Consider the following 17,946-nt stretch of genomic DNA (forward strand, 5'->3'; position numbering starts at 1 on the left):
AAACGTTATGAAATAAATCCCAATGTTTCACCTTTTTAGCAGCTTAATCCGAACGTTTACAAACGTTACGACACAAATCCAAACGTGTCACCTTTTTAGCGATTTAAGCCGAACGTTTACAAACGTTAACAAACAAAACCAAACGCTTCACCTTTTTAGCGATTTAAGCCAAACGTTTAAAAACGTTACGAAACAAAAACAAATGTTTCACTTTTTTAGAAATTTAAGCCAAACATTTACAAACGTTACGAAACAAATCCAAACATTTCCCCATTTTAGCGATTTTAGCCAAACGTTTACAAATGTTACGAACCAAATCCAAATGTTTTACATTTTTAGTGAGTTAGGCCAAAAATTTAACAAACGTTACAAAACAAAACCAAACGTTTCATCTTTTTAGCGAGTTAAGCCAAACGTTTACAAACGTTACGAAACAAATCCAAGCGTTTCACCTTTTTAGCGATTTAAGCCAAACATTTACAAACGTTACGAAACAAATCCAAACGTTTCACATTTTTAGCGATTTAAGCCAAACGTTTACAAACATTACAAAATATATCCAAACATTCCCCCATTTTAGCGATTTAAGCGAATCCAAATGTTTCTATCAATATAAGCCAAACGTTTACAAACGTTACGAAACAAATCCAAATGTTTCACCTTTTTAGCAATTTAAGCCAAACGTTTACAAAGGTTATGAAACAAAAGTTTGTCTTAATTTGCTTAAATGGAAACATTTGCATTGGATTTGTTTCGTGACGTTTGTAAGCGTTTGGCTTAAATCGCTAAAAATGTGAAACATTTGGATTTGTTTTGTAACATTTGTAAACGTTTGGCTTATATCGCTAGAAACATTTGGATTTGCTTAAATCGCTAAAATAGAGAAATGTTTGGATTTATTTTGTAATGTTTATAAACGTTTAGCATAAATTGCTAAAAAGGCAAAAAGTTTGGATTTGTTTCGTAACGTTTGTAAACGTCTGCCTTAAATCGCTAAGAAGGTGAAACGTTTAAAATTCCGTAACGTTTGTAAATGTTCGGCTGAAATTGCTAAAAAGGTGAAACTCTTGGATTTGTTTCATAACGTTTGTAAACGTTTGGGTTAAATTGCTAAAAAGGTGAAACGTTTGGATTTGTTTCGTAACATTTTAAACGTTTGGTTTTGTTTCGTAACGTTTTGTAAACGTTCGGCTTAGATCGCTAAAAATGTGAAACATTTGTATTTATTTCGTAACGTTTGTAAACGTTTGGCTTAAATTGCTAAAAAGGTTAAACATTTGGATTTGTTTCGTAAGTTTTGTAAACGTTTGTCTTAAATCGCTAAAAAGGTGAAATGTTTGGTTTTGTTTCATAACATTTGTAAACGTTTGACTTAAATCGCTAAAATGGTGAAACGTTTGGATTTGTTTCGTTACGTTTGCAAAAGTTTTGCTTAAATTGCTAAAAAGGTGACACGTTTGGATTTATTTCGTAACCTTTGTAAACGTTTGGCTTAAATCGCTAAAAAGGTTTAACATTTGGATTTGTTTCGTAACTTTTGTAAACGTTTGGCTTAAATCGCTAAAAAAGTGAAACGTTTGGATTTGTTTCCGTACTGTAATACCCCGTATTTTCAATTGTCGGTTGTGCCACGTATAGTGATATTCGTAAGCGATATTATGAAATTTAAATATAAATTTGGGCTATAATAATAATAATAATAATAATAATAATAATAATAATAATCATCATCATTAATCGGATAATTTATTAAATTTATTGAAGTTATGGTATTGAATTTAAAATAATTGATAAAATAATTAAATAGGATTAAAGTGTACTATTTGGATATATTATTAAGGATATTTAAATTAGTGGGTATAGTATGTGAGCCATTTTAGGCTTTTAGTCAATTAAAAGAGAAAAAAAATAATATAAATCATGATTTATACACCCAATTGTCGTGGCCCATTTCACCCATTCCTTTCTTCTTCCTATTCTTAATTCCTTCTCTTCTTAAGAGAAAAAAAAAATAACAGAGCTTTAAAACCTAGATTTATCAATCCATAACTAAGCTTCAAACCTCCACCAAATTAGTTACAAATAACGAATTCATCGTCCTCGCTCATCAATATTCAAGCGGGAAGCTTCAAATCTTCGATCGGCGAAAGTAGACGACGGCTCGATCGAAGGAACGGTGAAATATTTAGAGCTTCAACAATCAATCTTGAAGAAACTGAAGTTTATGTAAGGAGTTAAGGGTTATTTGTTGTTTTTAGATTGTAATCACTTAGGGTTTTGTTAATTGAAATTATTGATGAATTAGGGTAAATTTTAGTAATTCAGTGTTTGAGTAAATAGTTTTGGCTTTGTTAAATTCTTGATTTCAGCTAACATAATTGATGATTGAGGAGGTTAAAACTGAATATTGATTGAATTATGTGTTGAGATTTTGAAATTTTGTGCTTTGATTTTTAATAGCTAAAGGAGAAAGTAAATTCTGCTAAAGATTTTAGATTAATTATTGACCAATGAATTTATGTTTTTAAACGGATTTGACTGCAGAATTTTCGACGTTGCGATGACGGAATCGCACTCCGGCAGCGGAGTGCAACTGTGCTAAAAGCACAGCCCCTGCTGTTCATAATACACAGCCACTGCTATGCTTATATGCACAGCCCCTGCTGTGCATAACACAGCCACTGCTATGCTTATATGCACAGCCACTGCTGTGCTTATATGCACAGTAGATTGTGCTTAACATGGCTGTGCATAAACACACTAGGCGTGCTAGACACACCGGCGTACCGGTTGCACGAGAGGATAAAAAAATATATATACATAAAGAAAATAAAGTTTTTTTTTAAAAAAAATATTACAGTTTTTAAATGTTAAATATGTATTGATTACAAGTTTTAAGGTTAAAGAAATAATTTGTTTTTAACTTTAAACTTAAGAATAAAAAAATAAACTTTCAAAATATAATTTTGGTTAAATAATTAAAATAACGGGTTAAATATATATGATAATTTTAAATATATTAAAAAAAACGAGTTTTATAAATGAAAATGAGTTTAAAACTTGCAATTAGTTAAGTTTTTCAAAATTTTATTTTAAAAATAAATAAAAAGGATATGAGTTTAAAAATAATTTGAATCTCATTTTAAATGATTATTAAGGATAAAAAACAATATTAAAACATAACCTAATAAAGTTTTTTTTAGGAAATGACTTCTTAATTTAAAAGTCTAAATTTAATTTAAATTATTGAATTCGAGCTAATAAGTTGTTATAAATGTTCAAATTTCAATATTTCTAGATTTTTATAATGCAATTGTGATTTTTGATTGGAGTCAATTCTAGAGTTAGGATATCGTTGAATTGTTTAAATTTTAACGTTTAATTTATAATTTAGATCCAACGAGCTCGAGAGCCTCGGGATTCGAACGTCAGCAAAACTAAAAGTCATAAGGAGTTATATTTTTGGAAAGCGGTTGACTGTGAATTTGCATTTTACTTTTGAATATTAAATGCAACGTCGTTTAAATTTTTGAATACTTATTTTAAATCGCACTGCATTCGATATTTAAAACCGATATAGATCCGATGGAACATGCTTTCCTATTGAGCAGAAATAGGACTGAGTGCGCACCAGTAACGACCCTAGTAAAAGTAAGTGATGATAATTTATATGTCTAAGGCAACGGTACATAGCTCACGGCCTAGACCTAACGGGAAAATCTGAGGTGACGATACATAGTTCACGGCCCAGAGCCCGATACAGATCTGAGGCGACGGTACAAAGCTCACGGCCCAGATACTGTAAAATAATAAGCGAAAGTCTGTGACGACGGTACAAAGTTCACGGTCCAGACTTCTTTGGATTTTGATTGAGATTTATTGGAATATTTATATATTGAGGTTTAGGGTTTCATTCGGATATTGTATCTGGCTGCATTGCATAAATTATTTATCATGCGATTTATTTTATTTAATATTCATTAGTAATTATGTGAACTCACTCAGTTTTTACTGACCCGTTGTTTTTCACCCATTTCAGGTAAATAGTATTTTGGCGTGATCAGACTTCCATTCCTTCTTCCGGAAGTCAGTATTTTGTAATGTAAAGAAAATGCTATTTACTTATAGAGCCGCAGTAGTCTAGTAGTTTAGTGGTATGGTTTTGCTGTACTGTAATACTCGTAAATTTTCAGCGTTTTTCCGACAATTTTTCCGATCGTTTTTTTTTAAGAAAAATTGAAGTTGACGGTCTGGTTCGAGTTGGTTCGTGATGGGTTGATGTTGTGGGTCAACCATTTAAATTTTTAAATCAAAATAAAAAAAAGTAATTTTACTGAATTCTCGTTCGAGAATATGGATTCTCGAACGAGAATCCAGTTTCCAGGCCTGGTCTCGTTCGAGACCAGGGGTTCTCGAACGAGAACCAAGCCCAATTGGGCTGTTCTCGTTCGAGAACATGACAGCCCATATGACCCTTTCGTCTAGCCCACTTCGAACTTATTTTCGACCTACTTCCACTCGTTATTTAAAGTCGACTTCTAAACGAAAAACCTAGATCACGCTGCAAATAAACCCTAGCCGTTTTACTTTTGTTCATTTGCTGAGTATCGAAGCCGTAATCGTCCTCCAAAGGTCGCTGTTCAGTAAGTGTTCATGATTCCAATAATTTCAGATTTCGCTTTTGAACGACATTACGTAATTTGAGTCGTTCTCATTTGTTTCTAGGTCAAAATCAAAACCGTTTGATCTCAGACGTTCTAGACTCACGTACCTTAGGATATGGACAATGTTGTTCGTACTCGTGCTTGTGCTGCGACAGAGCAAGAAGATGTGACTGATGATGCGATTTCCATGAAAGTCGATCAGATCGTACCACCAGTTCCGGCCAATGCTGGACGTGGTAGAGGTAGAGGTGCTGGCAGAGGTAGAGGTAGAGGAGCTGGTGCTGGTAGAGGTGGAGCTAGAGGACGTGGTGCAGCAGGTGTTCAGGCACCGAATGTGCAGCAGGCACCAAATGTGCAGCAGGCACTAGGGGTGCAACAGGCACCGAATATGCAGGCGTTCGACTTCACTACTTTCTTGGCTGGGATTGTCGAGATGCAGAACAACCAGGCTCTTTTGCAGAATCAGTGTACTGTATTGGGTCAGTTAGCGCAGCAACAGCAACCTCAGGCTGGTGCTGTAGCTGGTATGGGTGGACTTGCTGGTGTCGGTCACATTTCGACAGATAGAGAATTGGTGATAAGTTGAATCTGACTTCTTTTGATTGTACTGGGGATGCTCTTGATTTCTTGGAAGAGTTTGAGTACAATAGTCAGAGGATTCAAGCTACTGATCATCAATCAGTGATGCTTGTGGAGATGTCGCTGAAGGGTCCAGCCAAGGACTGGTTTCGCGATAACATCAGACCAGATATGGCTACATTGTCTTGGGCTGATTTTGTGACAAGGTTCAGAGGTTACTATCTACCTTTCTCTGTTACTGAAAATTTCAGAGAAAAGCTGCTGAGTTTGAAAAAAGGGGATAGATCAGTGACAGACTACACTACAAAGTTTGTCCGTTTGGGGCGGTTTTCTATAGATCTACAGGGTGATCGTGGGCGAGTGAACGACCGCTATATCAGGGGTTTAGGCTCTGAATTTCTTCCTTTGCTGATAGGGGCAGACATGGAGTTTGCTCGGATAGTGGACAGTGCTCGCCGGATGGAGAATTCGTTGATTCAGTTTGGGACGATCTCTGACCCTTTCCAGAATCAGAAGGGAAAGAGTGATGTTCCTAGTGGGGGGCAACATGCCCCAGTGCAGCATGGTAGTGGGAACTACTACAGTGGCTCTTCTCAAGCCAATAAGGGGAGTTGCCGTACTCACAACAAAGGGAGGCATAGTGCTAGGGGTGCTCCGTACAGCTCCAGTAGCAGTGGGAGTAACCGTGGTTCAGGACGCGGGTACAGTAGTGGATCGAACATTCCGTTCTGCCAGAATTGCAGACGCAGGCACTATGGTCAGTGTCAGTTAGCTCCTGGAGGTTGTTTTTCTTGTGGCCACCCGGGTCATTTTTCCAGGGAGTGTCCGACATCTGGGCAGCAGATGTCTAACTCCAGTGTGGCGCAGTCGTCTTACCAGCAGCAGAGACCTGCGTTTACACAGTCTGTATGGTACTCTCAACCTACAACATCTTTTGGTGGCCAGCAGGGCCGTGGTTCTGGTGGTAGAGGTTTTGGTGGCCGTGGTAACGGCGGTAGAGGTTCGAACAGTTATGGTACTGGGCAGAGTTCGCAGCAGCAGCCGCAGGGTCAGGCCAGAGTGTTTGCTCTTACTCCTCAGGATGCGCGTGCATCAAATGCTGTGGTGCAAGGTACCATTCCGATTTCTTTTACTGATGATTTGGTATTATTTGATGCGGGTGCAACCCATTCGTTTGTGTCTACATGTTTTGCTGGGAAATTGGGTATGACACCATTTGTTTTGAGTGAACCTCTAGCTGTGTCTACACCTATGTCTGAAGGTGTAGTAGTGGACGTTGTTTATCCTTCTTGTCCAGTGGTTATTCAGGGTAGAGAATTATGTGCTGATTTGGTTGTTCTTGACGTTCTTTCTTTTGAAGTCATCTTGGGGATGGATTGGCTGTCGCACCATTATGCTTCTATTCACTGTCGAGGGAAGTCAGTCGAGTTTCGGATTCCTGGTGATCTACCTTTTTCCTTTCAGGGAGAAAAGGCGGAGACACCTAAGAATCTGATTTCCGCCATCAAGGCGAAGCGGATGTTAGGCAAGGGTTGCCAGGGTATTCTTGCGGTGGTTCGTGATTTGGAGACTAGTAGTGGTGATATGCATAGTGTTCCGATAGTGAATGAGTTCACTGATGTGTTTCCAGAGGCATTGCCTGGATTACCACCTGATCGCGATATTGAGTTTTGCATTGATGTGGTTTCTGGTACAGCTCCGATTTCGATACCGCCGTATCGGATGGCTCCTGCAGAGCTGAAGGAGTTGAAGGACCAGTTACAAGAGTTGTTGGATAGCGGGTTCATCAGACCGAGTACTTCTCCATGGGGTGCTCCAGTTCTGTTTGTTAAGAAGAAAGACGGTTCCTTTCGACTGTGTATCGATTACAGACAGTTGAACAAGGCTACTGTCAAGAACAGATATCCTCTTTCTCGCATCGATGATTTGTTTGACCAGTTGCAGGGTGCGAAGTGTTTTTCCAAGATTGATTTGAGGTCTGGGTATCATCAGCTTCGGATCCGTGATGCAGTTGTGCCTAAGACTGCTTTTCGGACTCGTTATGGACATTTTGAGTTTCTGGTTATGTCCTTTGGTCTGACGGACGCACCAGCGTTTTTCCAAGATTGATTTTGAGTTTGTCACGACCCATTTTCATGAATCGTGACCGACGCTAGGGCATGGGTAATGTAGTACCAACACCCGTAGCTAGCCTTTCTTATAACATACAATTTAATTAAACCTGCAGAAAACCAATGCTCGGGGGCAACCGAGACTTCAGCCTAAATCTAGCAGTTATAATATTCACTAATTAATATAACATGCTTATCCACTTCTGAGTCTAAAAATAGGCATAACATAAATAATCCGAAATAATTATATAACATGCCAGAGCAATATAACTAGTCAGACCAATCCGACAAACAACTGTTATAATAATAAAGACGTCTAGTCAACTACTGCGGTCTAAGAATAAAACAGTTTTACAGTTTATTAAAATAAAAGGAACCTCCGAGGAAAAGTAAATGCGGAGATCACCAGACTCTCTCAGATCATAACCCTGGGGAAAATTGGGAAAACAACGGGGTCAGATATACTGAGATGAGTTTATACCACTATCTACATTTATTAAGTGGAAAACCTTTAAAACCGTTTAAAACATTTAAATACGATATTACGATTAATAGTTGGAACCCTAATCCACAATTCTAAATAATAAACATAATCCAATAGGTCTGGTCCCGAGGGCTGAGCTACACCGAGTTACCACTGACCACACTTATACCAGAGTCCCGAGAGCTGAGCTACACCGAGTTACTCTACTTGGTCCCGAGAGCTGAGCTACACCGAGTTACTCTACTTGGTCCCGAGAGCTATGCTCACACCGAGTTACCACATTACCATAATTACCTTTTCCAGATCATTACTGGTGCGCACGCAGTCCTAATGATGCCCATTAGGTAGCATGTTCCAACTAGAAGCCATAATATAAAAACAGTTCGAAATATACGTACAGTATATATATTTAATATTAAAATAACAATTTACTTAATAAAGCGGTAAATAGTAAGTACAAACTCACAGCTTGCTAATCCACGTGAAAACTCCTGGCAAGCAACCTAGACTCGGTTCGCCTCAAAAGCACGAACAGTCGACGAGTCTAAATACAAATAAATAATTATTAAAACGAATCCTAACTCTAGAGAGTACTAGACACCACATAGGACTAGCACAAACAACAAGTCAAGGTAAAACCAACCAGAGTAAACACAATACTCAATTAATTAATAAACCACACAAGTCAAGTCTATTGAGTTCCTGCTTTAAAATCCATTTCATAAAATACTTTTTTAAAACAATTGTTAAATAATGAACCAAGTAATCTCCAAATAGTGGGTTAGCCGAGTTACTGATAACTACCAAGCTAACCTCACATGTCAGGTGACCCAAGTCTAACCCGACCCAATCATTTTATCAAAATATAAACCATAGTTTATAATCCCAAGAATAATGATTTGATAAAATAATAAATTATAATTGAAAGTGGAATCCAATATCTTTAAACAAAAGTAACCATTAGTTACTAACAAAAACTTAACCACAATAAAGTTTAAGAAAACGTTTTATGCCAAAATGTAACTTTATCCAAAATGGCACATCAAGCCAATATTTTTCAAAATCCATAATTACCCAAGTAATTATGTGATTAAAGATTATAAAATAAAAATCGTATTCAGATTGAAATTATAAAAACCAATCCGAGTAACATCAAAAAGAATATTATTTCCAAATTTAAACGATGCTAACACTTATCAAAAATTTGGCTAAACAAGCCAACAACATTACAAGCATGCTATAACACTTAAATGAATCCAATAAGGATTGCATAACACATTTAAATCATTTACTCATAATGAACCAACAATCAAACCATATATCAATCGAATAACTATGGCATACATAACATAACTCGTGTACAAACCATCAGGAATCGATGGGCAACAATCTTGAACAATATCATCATGCCAAAGACATTACAAACAGCCCTAACATGTATTTCCAGCCACTATCAACATATTCAAATAGTAGGTAAGCAATGAAATAATCATACCAAGCAAGCTAGCACTTAACCTAGCAATTCAATTCATAATACCCAAGGTAAAATCCAATACAAACACTCTAAACCAAAGCTAACTATACATAATCAGTTCTAAGCATGCCAAAACAGTAAATCAAATCATCATAAAACCCAAGGTATAGGTTTAACCTTAAAACACAAGATTCGGCACTTACCGACGAAGATAAGCGGATAAAACATCACATGGATCCAAGAACGAGACGAATCAGAATTGGTATGCTTAAGACCTCACACAACAATGGAAAACATGGATACATAAGCCCTAAAACGAATTGAACAAAGGAAATGTGAACATACTAAGGATAGGGTATGCGGATCACTTACCGGAGTCCAGCAAACAAAGAAATTGATGTACAAACTATCAAATCAGAGTGTTGTAATGTCAATGGGTCGGCTAGGGTTTATAAAATGAAGTGGGAAAAGTTTTAGATCAGATAAAGGGCCTTTTTATAGGCCAAACAACAAATCTGACAGAGGGGGCGCGATGGGAGGCGCGTTGCGAGGCGCGTTCGTCCCATCGCGCCTTCACTTAACGCTGAAATCGTATGGGGCGCGTTGCGAGGCGCGATGGCCCATCGCGCTCTCCAACGCGCCTCAATTGTTGATCCAACGGTCAACTTTGTCTTGGGCACAACATATCCAAACATGAACCTGATCCAACGGTTAAATTGGGAGATATGAATGTTTTCTCAAAACATGTCAGATTCAGAAGGTACAAGAATAAATCATCGATTATAAACCGAAAACAAATCAAATCGCCATCGAAAACTCGCACGACACATGCGACATATACAAGATACAACTCAAACCGCAAACAAAGTGTTACACTTGCTAAGTCCACCATTAACAATCCGAAACTAAGTCAGAAACACAGCAAAACCATGACGGAAAAACATGGGATATTACATTCTCCCCAGCTTATATAAAATTCGTCCTCGAATTTAAAACAATACAACCCGCGTAATAACATATCATAAAACTATATGCAGACCGAACGAAAAAAGCATAGAGCCAACGTAAACACATAAACATGACACCCAACGTAATCAAGGAAAGCAATTTTTAACAATTCTGTAAAACGAACTTTGTTTCGCAAGAATACTCCTCAACCAAGTAACCAACCCAAACTGTAATCATAGAAATTATGTGCTTAACGACATAAGTACTTGCGTAAGCAGAAACTCAAAAGGTTGTTCCTCGAACGATAACTCCAAACCACCACTTTCATAAACCGAACAATCTCAAATGATCATAAACAGTATCAACACTAATTTCCACTTAACATAAAATGATAACGCCCTTTCTAGGTGAAATCAAACGAAGGAATACAAACTCTCCGACATAAAGATCGACTGAAATATTTAGGATAATCTATAACGAAACCTCGAATCTCTTTCAATTAGAACTCTAAACAAAATTTCCATCAAGAGAAGGTCAACATAAGACGAAACACGCCAAAAACATATGGGGTATTACAGTCTCCCCAACCTAAGAAAAATTCGACCTCGAATTTGAAACTGAACTAATTCGCACTATAACGGTCACGACACACAAATGCGCAAATTTTTCTGATTCCGATAAATCGTTGCTCTAAAGATTAAATCGATCAACACAATTGAATAATCCAAAATTTCCTAACTGATAGTCACAAATACGCTTTACCGGAGTGGTTTCAAAAACCATCTCGCATATTAAAAATTATAAAATCCTCAATTATCAAAATAAAGATCAAGCCCTTAGCTCGACTAAAGTTCTACAATTCCAAACGCTTTTACCTCAAATAAAACAAAGATACTGCAAACATAGCTGATAAAATCTATCGTTCTAAAACACTTACTTACTTCCACTTATAGCATCTCTACATTTAAATTATCGATAACAAAACCCAATAAACTTTCGGTTCTAGAACAACATTAATAATATCTAATCCTAACGATTAGTACCAACTCGATAATACCATTATCTTGTGAATCATAAACACAAAAATATCGCAATTCAAAGGAAGCGAACTTCTCTCATGACACAAAAATCTCTAGATCTTTGATACACAATATCAATCATAATGATTCTTCCAATCATTCAGAACATAACGCCACAACTAAACTGGACATCTACTGAATTTCACAACTCAAAATTTTTATCGCCCACACCAAGGGTTCAACCACTTACCCGAATGATATTTAAACATTACAATAACACCATTAATCAACTAATGGTTGTTGAAACCTATTAATCGCAATTCCCGATTCTCGAATTAGCTAACTCATATATCCAAATTAAGTCCACCAATTTATTCCATCAATTAACTATTGCCACGTATACAACGAATGATCACCACGATCAAATCACCACGACTGGATTGTTAGTTATGCTCAAAACCAACCCCTGTGGGTATAAAATATATTAATACAAAATATATACAAAATCTTCCACCCTGTTTAAAAGACTGTACGTCTTACACCTCCTTTTTCATTCAAACTCAAAATACCTTTACCGTTGAAAAATCATCGGTTTTGCAAACCCTTGAAATTTTTCAAAATATCCACATTTTGAATCTGAAATGTTCCCTTACTTTTCAATACATTTATAAACTAGTTCATTTGGCAAAATTTATGTTCTCATTAAACCAAACTTGCTAAAATCAATTTATCCCTTCTTTGAAAATACACCAACTGTGGAAACATCAATCATATTGAAAATACACATTAATGTTTCAAAATATCACAAAATTTTAAGTCGCTTCTAAATTTTCTCAAATAAAAACACAATTTGAAGAATCGTTCAACCGAAAAATTCATTATTCCTTTTGAATCAAATTGGACAAAAATATCTTCCTTTCCTTAGAAGGTAAAGTTTAGCAATTCAAATCTATCTGTTTGTGAAAATACCAATATATCAATATACAAAAAAAAAATACTTGGACACAATCGAATCTGAAAAGATAAAGTATATTTTAAAACGTAGTGTATACACACATATGAGCATAACCAATATCCTTAATCCACTAATTCTTAAATCACTAATATGAAAATATCACGAAAACTTCCTAATTTGAATCTAACAATACGCCACACTTGACACAACTATATCTCGAGCGCAACCTCAAATTCAATTTCACGCCCTATGAAACACACGATTCTGAAAATTCAGACTGATCCATTACAACGTAATCGCCCAAAATTTACCACCCTCATCACAGAGTATTCGTCTAGCTACCTCTCGGTAACAGTTTCAAAATCATTTGAAATCCGACAACTTTATAAATACATTTATCATAATGTGACTCGTGAGCTCGTTTCAAATCATCATTCTCAAAACACTTTATTGATAAAATGTGTTTTTCATAATTGTGCACCAGGGTGATGATAGCTCTCATCCCCAAAGAGTTGCATCCAACCCTAATCATTTCTATGCACGTGATGCATGTACTATTATGCGTGTATCAATTATTAATTTATCTTTTATTTAGTGAACATACTCAATGTTCAATGCAAACCTAACCGTGACATTCAAAATGCATGTTCATGGTATGTCTGGGCACAATTACGTGTTGAAAATATTTCAAATATTTTAATAATTCAACCTTTGAAATCAACTTCTCAATAAAATATTTGCTAGACGTTACACTCTGTGAGATGTGCACTCGATAACCTCAAAGTATTTCTCAAATTCCTTACTTGCAACCTATCAACACTCGATGCTATATGACAACTCATCCTAATAACTTCATTACAACTCTATCATATAAGATATCCTACTAACCTCAATTTATACTGAGCTTATTCCCAAAGAAATAACACATCAATATGTTCCTACAAAACTTAACGCCAGCTCCCGCATCGCATCATTAGACTTGATGGAAACACCAGTGTATTAATACACCGATCTATCTTCTCGGGTCAGAATTTCCAATATCCTTCCTAGGATAATCAGAAATCATCAACCAATCCATGGGAATATTTCCCTCATATTCCTCGATATCGAAACCCAAAGATTTCGATCCTACAACAATATAACGAACCCAGCTTATCCCCAATTGATACTATATCAAAACAGGGTCTGAACAAAAGTTCGACTCACAATCAAACCAAAAATCAGGTAATTACCATAACCGCATGAAATAAATCATCCCGCGTGCTACTTCGCACGAATAGATGAAACAAAACAATTAACTTAGTCCAACAGGTAAGCAAAATATACAACGAAAATTAAGACCAAAACTATTACGATTTTTACAACCCATAAATCACGTAAGCATGCCATTGAACAAAATTTACCCAAATATACTTTGAGACAAAATCAAGATATGCTAAAACAAGCTTGAATTTTTGTAACAAATCATTCTGTAACATTTAATCTTCCAAGAAAACGCTTCAAAATTTATTTTGAAATCTTAAAGTCAAATACGAAAACTTCCAAATTTTATTGAGCCCCACGGTTAAAACAAATTCACAATTTGTAAAAGTCTCTTCTTATTAATCAGTTGCTTTAAAACGGATACCCGAGTATCGCAACCATAAAATCATCAAGCTAGCCGAGTCATTACAACTACCAAGCTCAACTCCTAAATTTGGGTGACCCAAGTCGAACCCAAAACAATCGTTTATAAAACGTATTCAAAATATTTGTATATCCGGAAAAATATTTTAATAAAATTTTCATCCTTTGAAATTTGAGAGCTCAACTTAATCCAACCGCTAAACGGTAATTTAAAACTCAAGTGAGAAATCTTTGATTTCAAACAACTATTCCGTAAATTTCGAAAGTTTAAAATGCTGACATGCTACATTATGATAAAATAACTTCAACGTTAAATTCTTAAAATAATGGCTCATCTCATAAAATATCATTTTGAAATCATCGCTTGTTAACACCAAGCCAAACATTATATTTCAAAATATAAGAATTTCTTTTTACTGGTAACTCAACCAAAATCAAACTTTTTAAGAATTTAAAACCAAACTTATCTTATGATTCTGTGTCGAAACACAAATCAGAATAAACAAATATTCTCAATGAAAATTTTAAAACAACATGTGGTCAAACAATGTATGACCACCAAACCACGTTTTAAAATTTAACCCAAAATTTAGCTTAACGCCTAAATGTATCCTCATAGGTACTAACGTATATAGAACCCAACAATTACGGCCAAATCCAAATTGTACTACCATATAATTCATCGTTATTTAAAACCATTAATGGCATAGAGTCAAAAAATTTCAAACAACATCATACCCAAGTATGAATTTAGAATCATCATCAACAATAGATTTCCAGAGAAATCAGAAGCAATTAAAATCACCCAAGTGAAATAACCTCAACATGATAAAAAACAGCAAGTAACATCCAAGTGAAATAAATTGTCAATCATAACATCAACACCAAATAAAGACTGACAGACATCACCTATAGGATGTAGGCTGAAAGTTTGAAAATAAAAGATGACGTTTTAAAAGACAAGACGTGAATCCTAATTCCGCAGTAGTTCCTAAGACACAACCATACTTAACAGAGTAAACACATAGCAAACAATTGGCCTTGGTTTGAAACCAAAGCTCTGATACCAAGTTTGTCACGACCCATTTTCATGAATCGTGACCGACGCTAGGGCATGGGTAATGTAGTACCAACACCCGTAGCTAGCCTTTCTTATAACATACAATTTAATTAAACCTGCAGAAAACCAATGCTCGGGGGCAACCGAGACTTCAGCCTAAATCTAGCAGTTATAATATTCACTAATTAATATAACATGCTTATCCACTTCTGAGTCTAAAAATAGGCATAACATAAATAATCCGAAATAATTATATAACATGCCAGAGCAATATAACTAGTCAGACCAATCCGACAAACAACTGTTATAATAATAAAGACGTCTAGTCAACTACTGCGGTCTAAGAATAAAACAGTTTTACAGTTTATTAAAATAAAAGGAACCTCCGAGGAAAAGTAAATGCGGAGATCACCAGACTCTCTCAGATCATAACCCTGGGGAAAATTGGGAAAACAACGGGGTCAGATATACTGAGATGAGTTTATACCACTATCTACATTTATTAAGTGGAAAACCTTTAAAACCGTTTAAAACATTTAAATACGATATTACGATTAATAGTTGGAACCCTAATCCACAATTCTAAATAATAAACATAATCCAACAGGTCTGGTCCCGAGGGCTGAGCTACACCGAGTTACCACTGACCACACTTATACCAGAGTCCCGAGAGCTGAGCTACACCGAGTTACTCTACTTGGTCCCGAGAGCTGAGCTACACCGAGTTACTCTACTTGGTCCCGAGAGCTATGCTCACACCGAGTTACCACATTACCATAATTACCTTTTCCAGATCATTACTGGTGCGCACGCAGTCCTAATGATGCCCATTAGGTAGCATGTTCCAACTAGAAGCCATAATATAAAAACAGTTCGAAATATACGTACAGTATATATATTTAATATTAAAATAACAATTTACTTAATAAAGCGGTAAATAGTAAGTACAAACTCACAGCTTGCTAATCCACGTGAAAACTCCTGGCAAGCAACCTAGACTCGGTTCGCCTCAAAAGCACGAACAGTCGACGAGTCTAAATACAAATAAATAATTATTAAAACGAACCCTAACTCTAGAGAGTACTAGACACCACATAGGACTAGCACAAACAACAAGTCAAGGTAAAACCAACCAGAGTAAACACAATACTCAATTAATTAATAAACCACACAAGTCAAGTCTATTGAGTTCCTGCTTTAAAATCCATTTCATAAAATACTTTTTTAAAACAATTGTTAAATAATGAACCAAGTAATCTCCAAATAGTGGGTTAGCCGAGTTACTGATAACTACCAAGCTAACCTCACATGTCAGGTGACCCAAGTCTAACCCGACCCAATCATTTTATCAAAATATAAACCATAGTTTATAATCCCAAGAATAATGATTTGATAAAATAATAAATTATAATTGAAAGTGGAACCCAATATCTTTAAACAAAAGTAACCATTAGTTACTAACAAAAACTTAACCACAATAAAGTTTAAGAAAACGTTTTATGCCAAAATGTAACTTTATCCAAAATGGCACATCAAGCCAATATTTTTCAAAATCCATAATTACCCAAGTAATTATGTGATTAAAGATTATAAAATAAAAATCGTATTCAGATTGAAATTATAAAAACCAATCCGAGTAACATCAAAAAGAATATTATTTCCAAATTTAAACGATGCTAACACTTATCAAAAATTTGGCTAAACAAGCCAACAACATTACAAGCATGCTATAACACTTAAATGAATCCAATAAGGACTGCATAACACATTTAAATCATTTACTCATAATGAACCAACAATCAAACCATATATCAATCGAATAACTATGGCATACATAACATAACTCGTGTACAAACCATCAAGAATCGATGGGCAACAATCTTGAACAATATCATCATGCCAAAGACATTACAAACAGCCCTAACATGTATTTCCAGCCACTATCAACATATTCAAACAGTAGGTAAGCAATGAAATAATCATACCAAGCAAGCTAGCACTTAACCTAGCAATTCAATTCATAATACCCAAGGTAAAATCCAATACAAACACTCTAAACCAAAGCTAACTATACATAATCAGTTCTAAGCATGCCAAAACAGTAAATCAAATCATCACAACACCCAAGGTATAGGTTTAACCTTAAAACACAAGATTCGGCACTTACCGACGAAGATAAGCGGATAAAACATCACATGGATCCAAGAACGAGGCGAATCAGAATTGGTATGCTTAAGACCTCACACAACAATGGAAAACATGGATACATAAGCCCTAAAACGAATTGAACAAAGGAAATGTGAACATACTAAGGATAGGGTATGCGGATCACTTACCGGAGTCCAACAAACAAAGGAATTGATGTACAAACTATCAAATCAGAGTGTTGTAATGTCAATGGGTCGGCTAGGGTTTATAAAATGAAGTGGGAAAAGTTTTAGATCAGATAAAGGGTCTTTTTATAGGCCAAACAACAAATCTGACAGAGGGGCGCGATGGGAGGCGCGTTGCGAGGCGCGTTCGTCCCATCGCGCCTTCACTTAACGCTGAAATCGTATGGGGCGCGTTGCGAGGCGCGATTGCCCATCGCGCTCTCCAACGCGCCTCAATTTTTGATCCAACGGTCAACTTTGTCTTGGGCACAACATATCCAAACATGAACCTGATCCAACGGTTAAATTGGGAGATATGAATGTTTTCTCAAAACATGTCAGATTCAGAAGGTACAAGAATAAATCATCGATTATAAACCGAAAACAAATCAAATCGCCATCGAAAACTCGCACGACACATGCGACATATACAAGATACAACTCAAACCGCAAACAAAGTGTTACACTTGCTAAGTCCACCATTAACAATCCGAAACTAAGTCAGAAACACAACAAAACCATGACGGAAAAACATGGGATATTACAGTTTATGGATATGATGAACAGAGTGTTCAAGCCGTTTTTGGATCAATTTGTTATCATCTTCATTGATGACTTCTTGATCTATTCTCGGAGTGAGGAGGAGCATGCTTA

General features: G+C 36.0%; 1 long non-coding RNA gene across 1 annotated transcript; it reads left to right on the plus strand.

The window, feature by feature from the left end:
- The first annotated feature begins 1,952 nt into the window (after nt 1–1,952).
- Nucleotides 1,953–4,207, plus strand: LOC130015042 (uncharacterized). Its single transcript, XR_008790046.1, has 3 exons — nt 1,953–2,226; nt 3,395–3,479; nt 4,040–4,207. It is a non-coding gene; the product is annotated as an uncharacterized LOC130015042 (long non-coding RNA).
- The last annotated feature ends 13,739 nt before the right edge of the window (nt 4,208–17,946 follow it).

This window comes from Mercurialis annua, linkage group LG2, assembly GCF_937616625.2.
Source record: "Mercurialis annua linkage group LG2, ddMerAnnu1.2, whole genome shotgun sequence".
NCBI classification, from domain to species: Eukaryota; Viridiplantae; Streptophyta; class Magnoliopsida; order Malpighiales; family Euphorbiaceae; genus Mercurialis; species Mercurialis annua.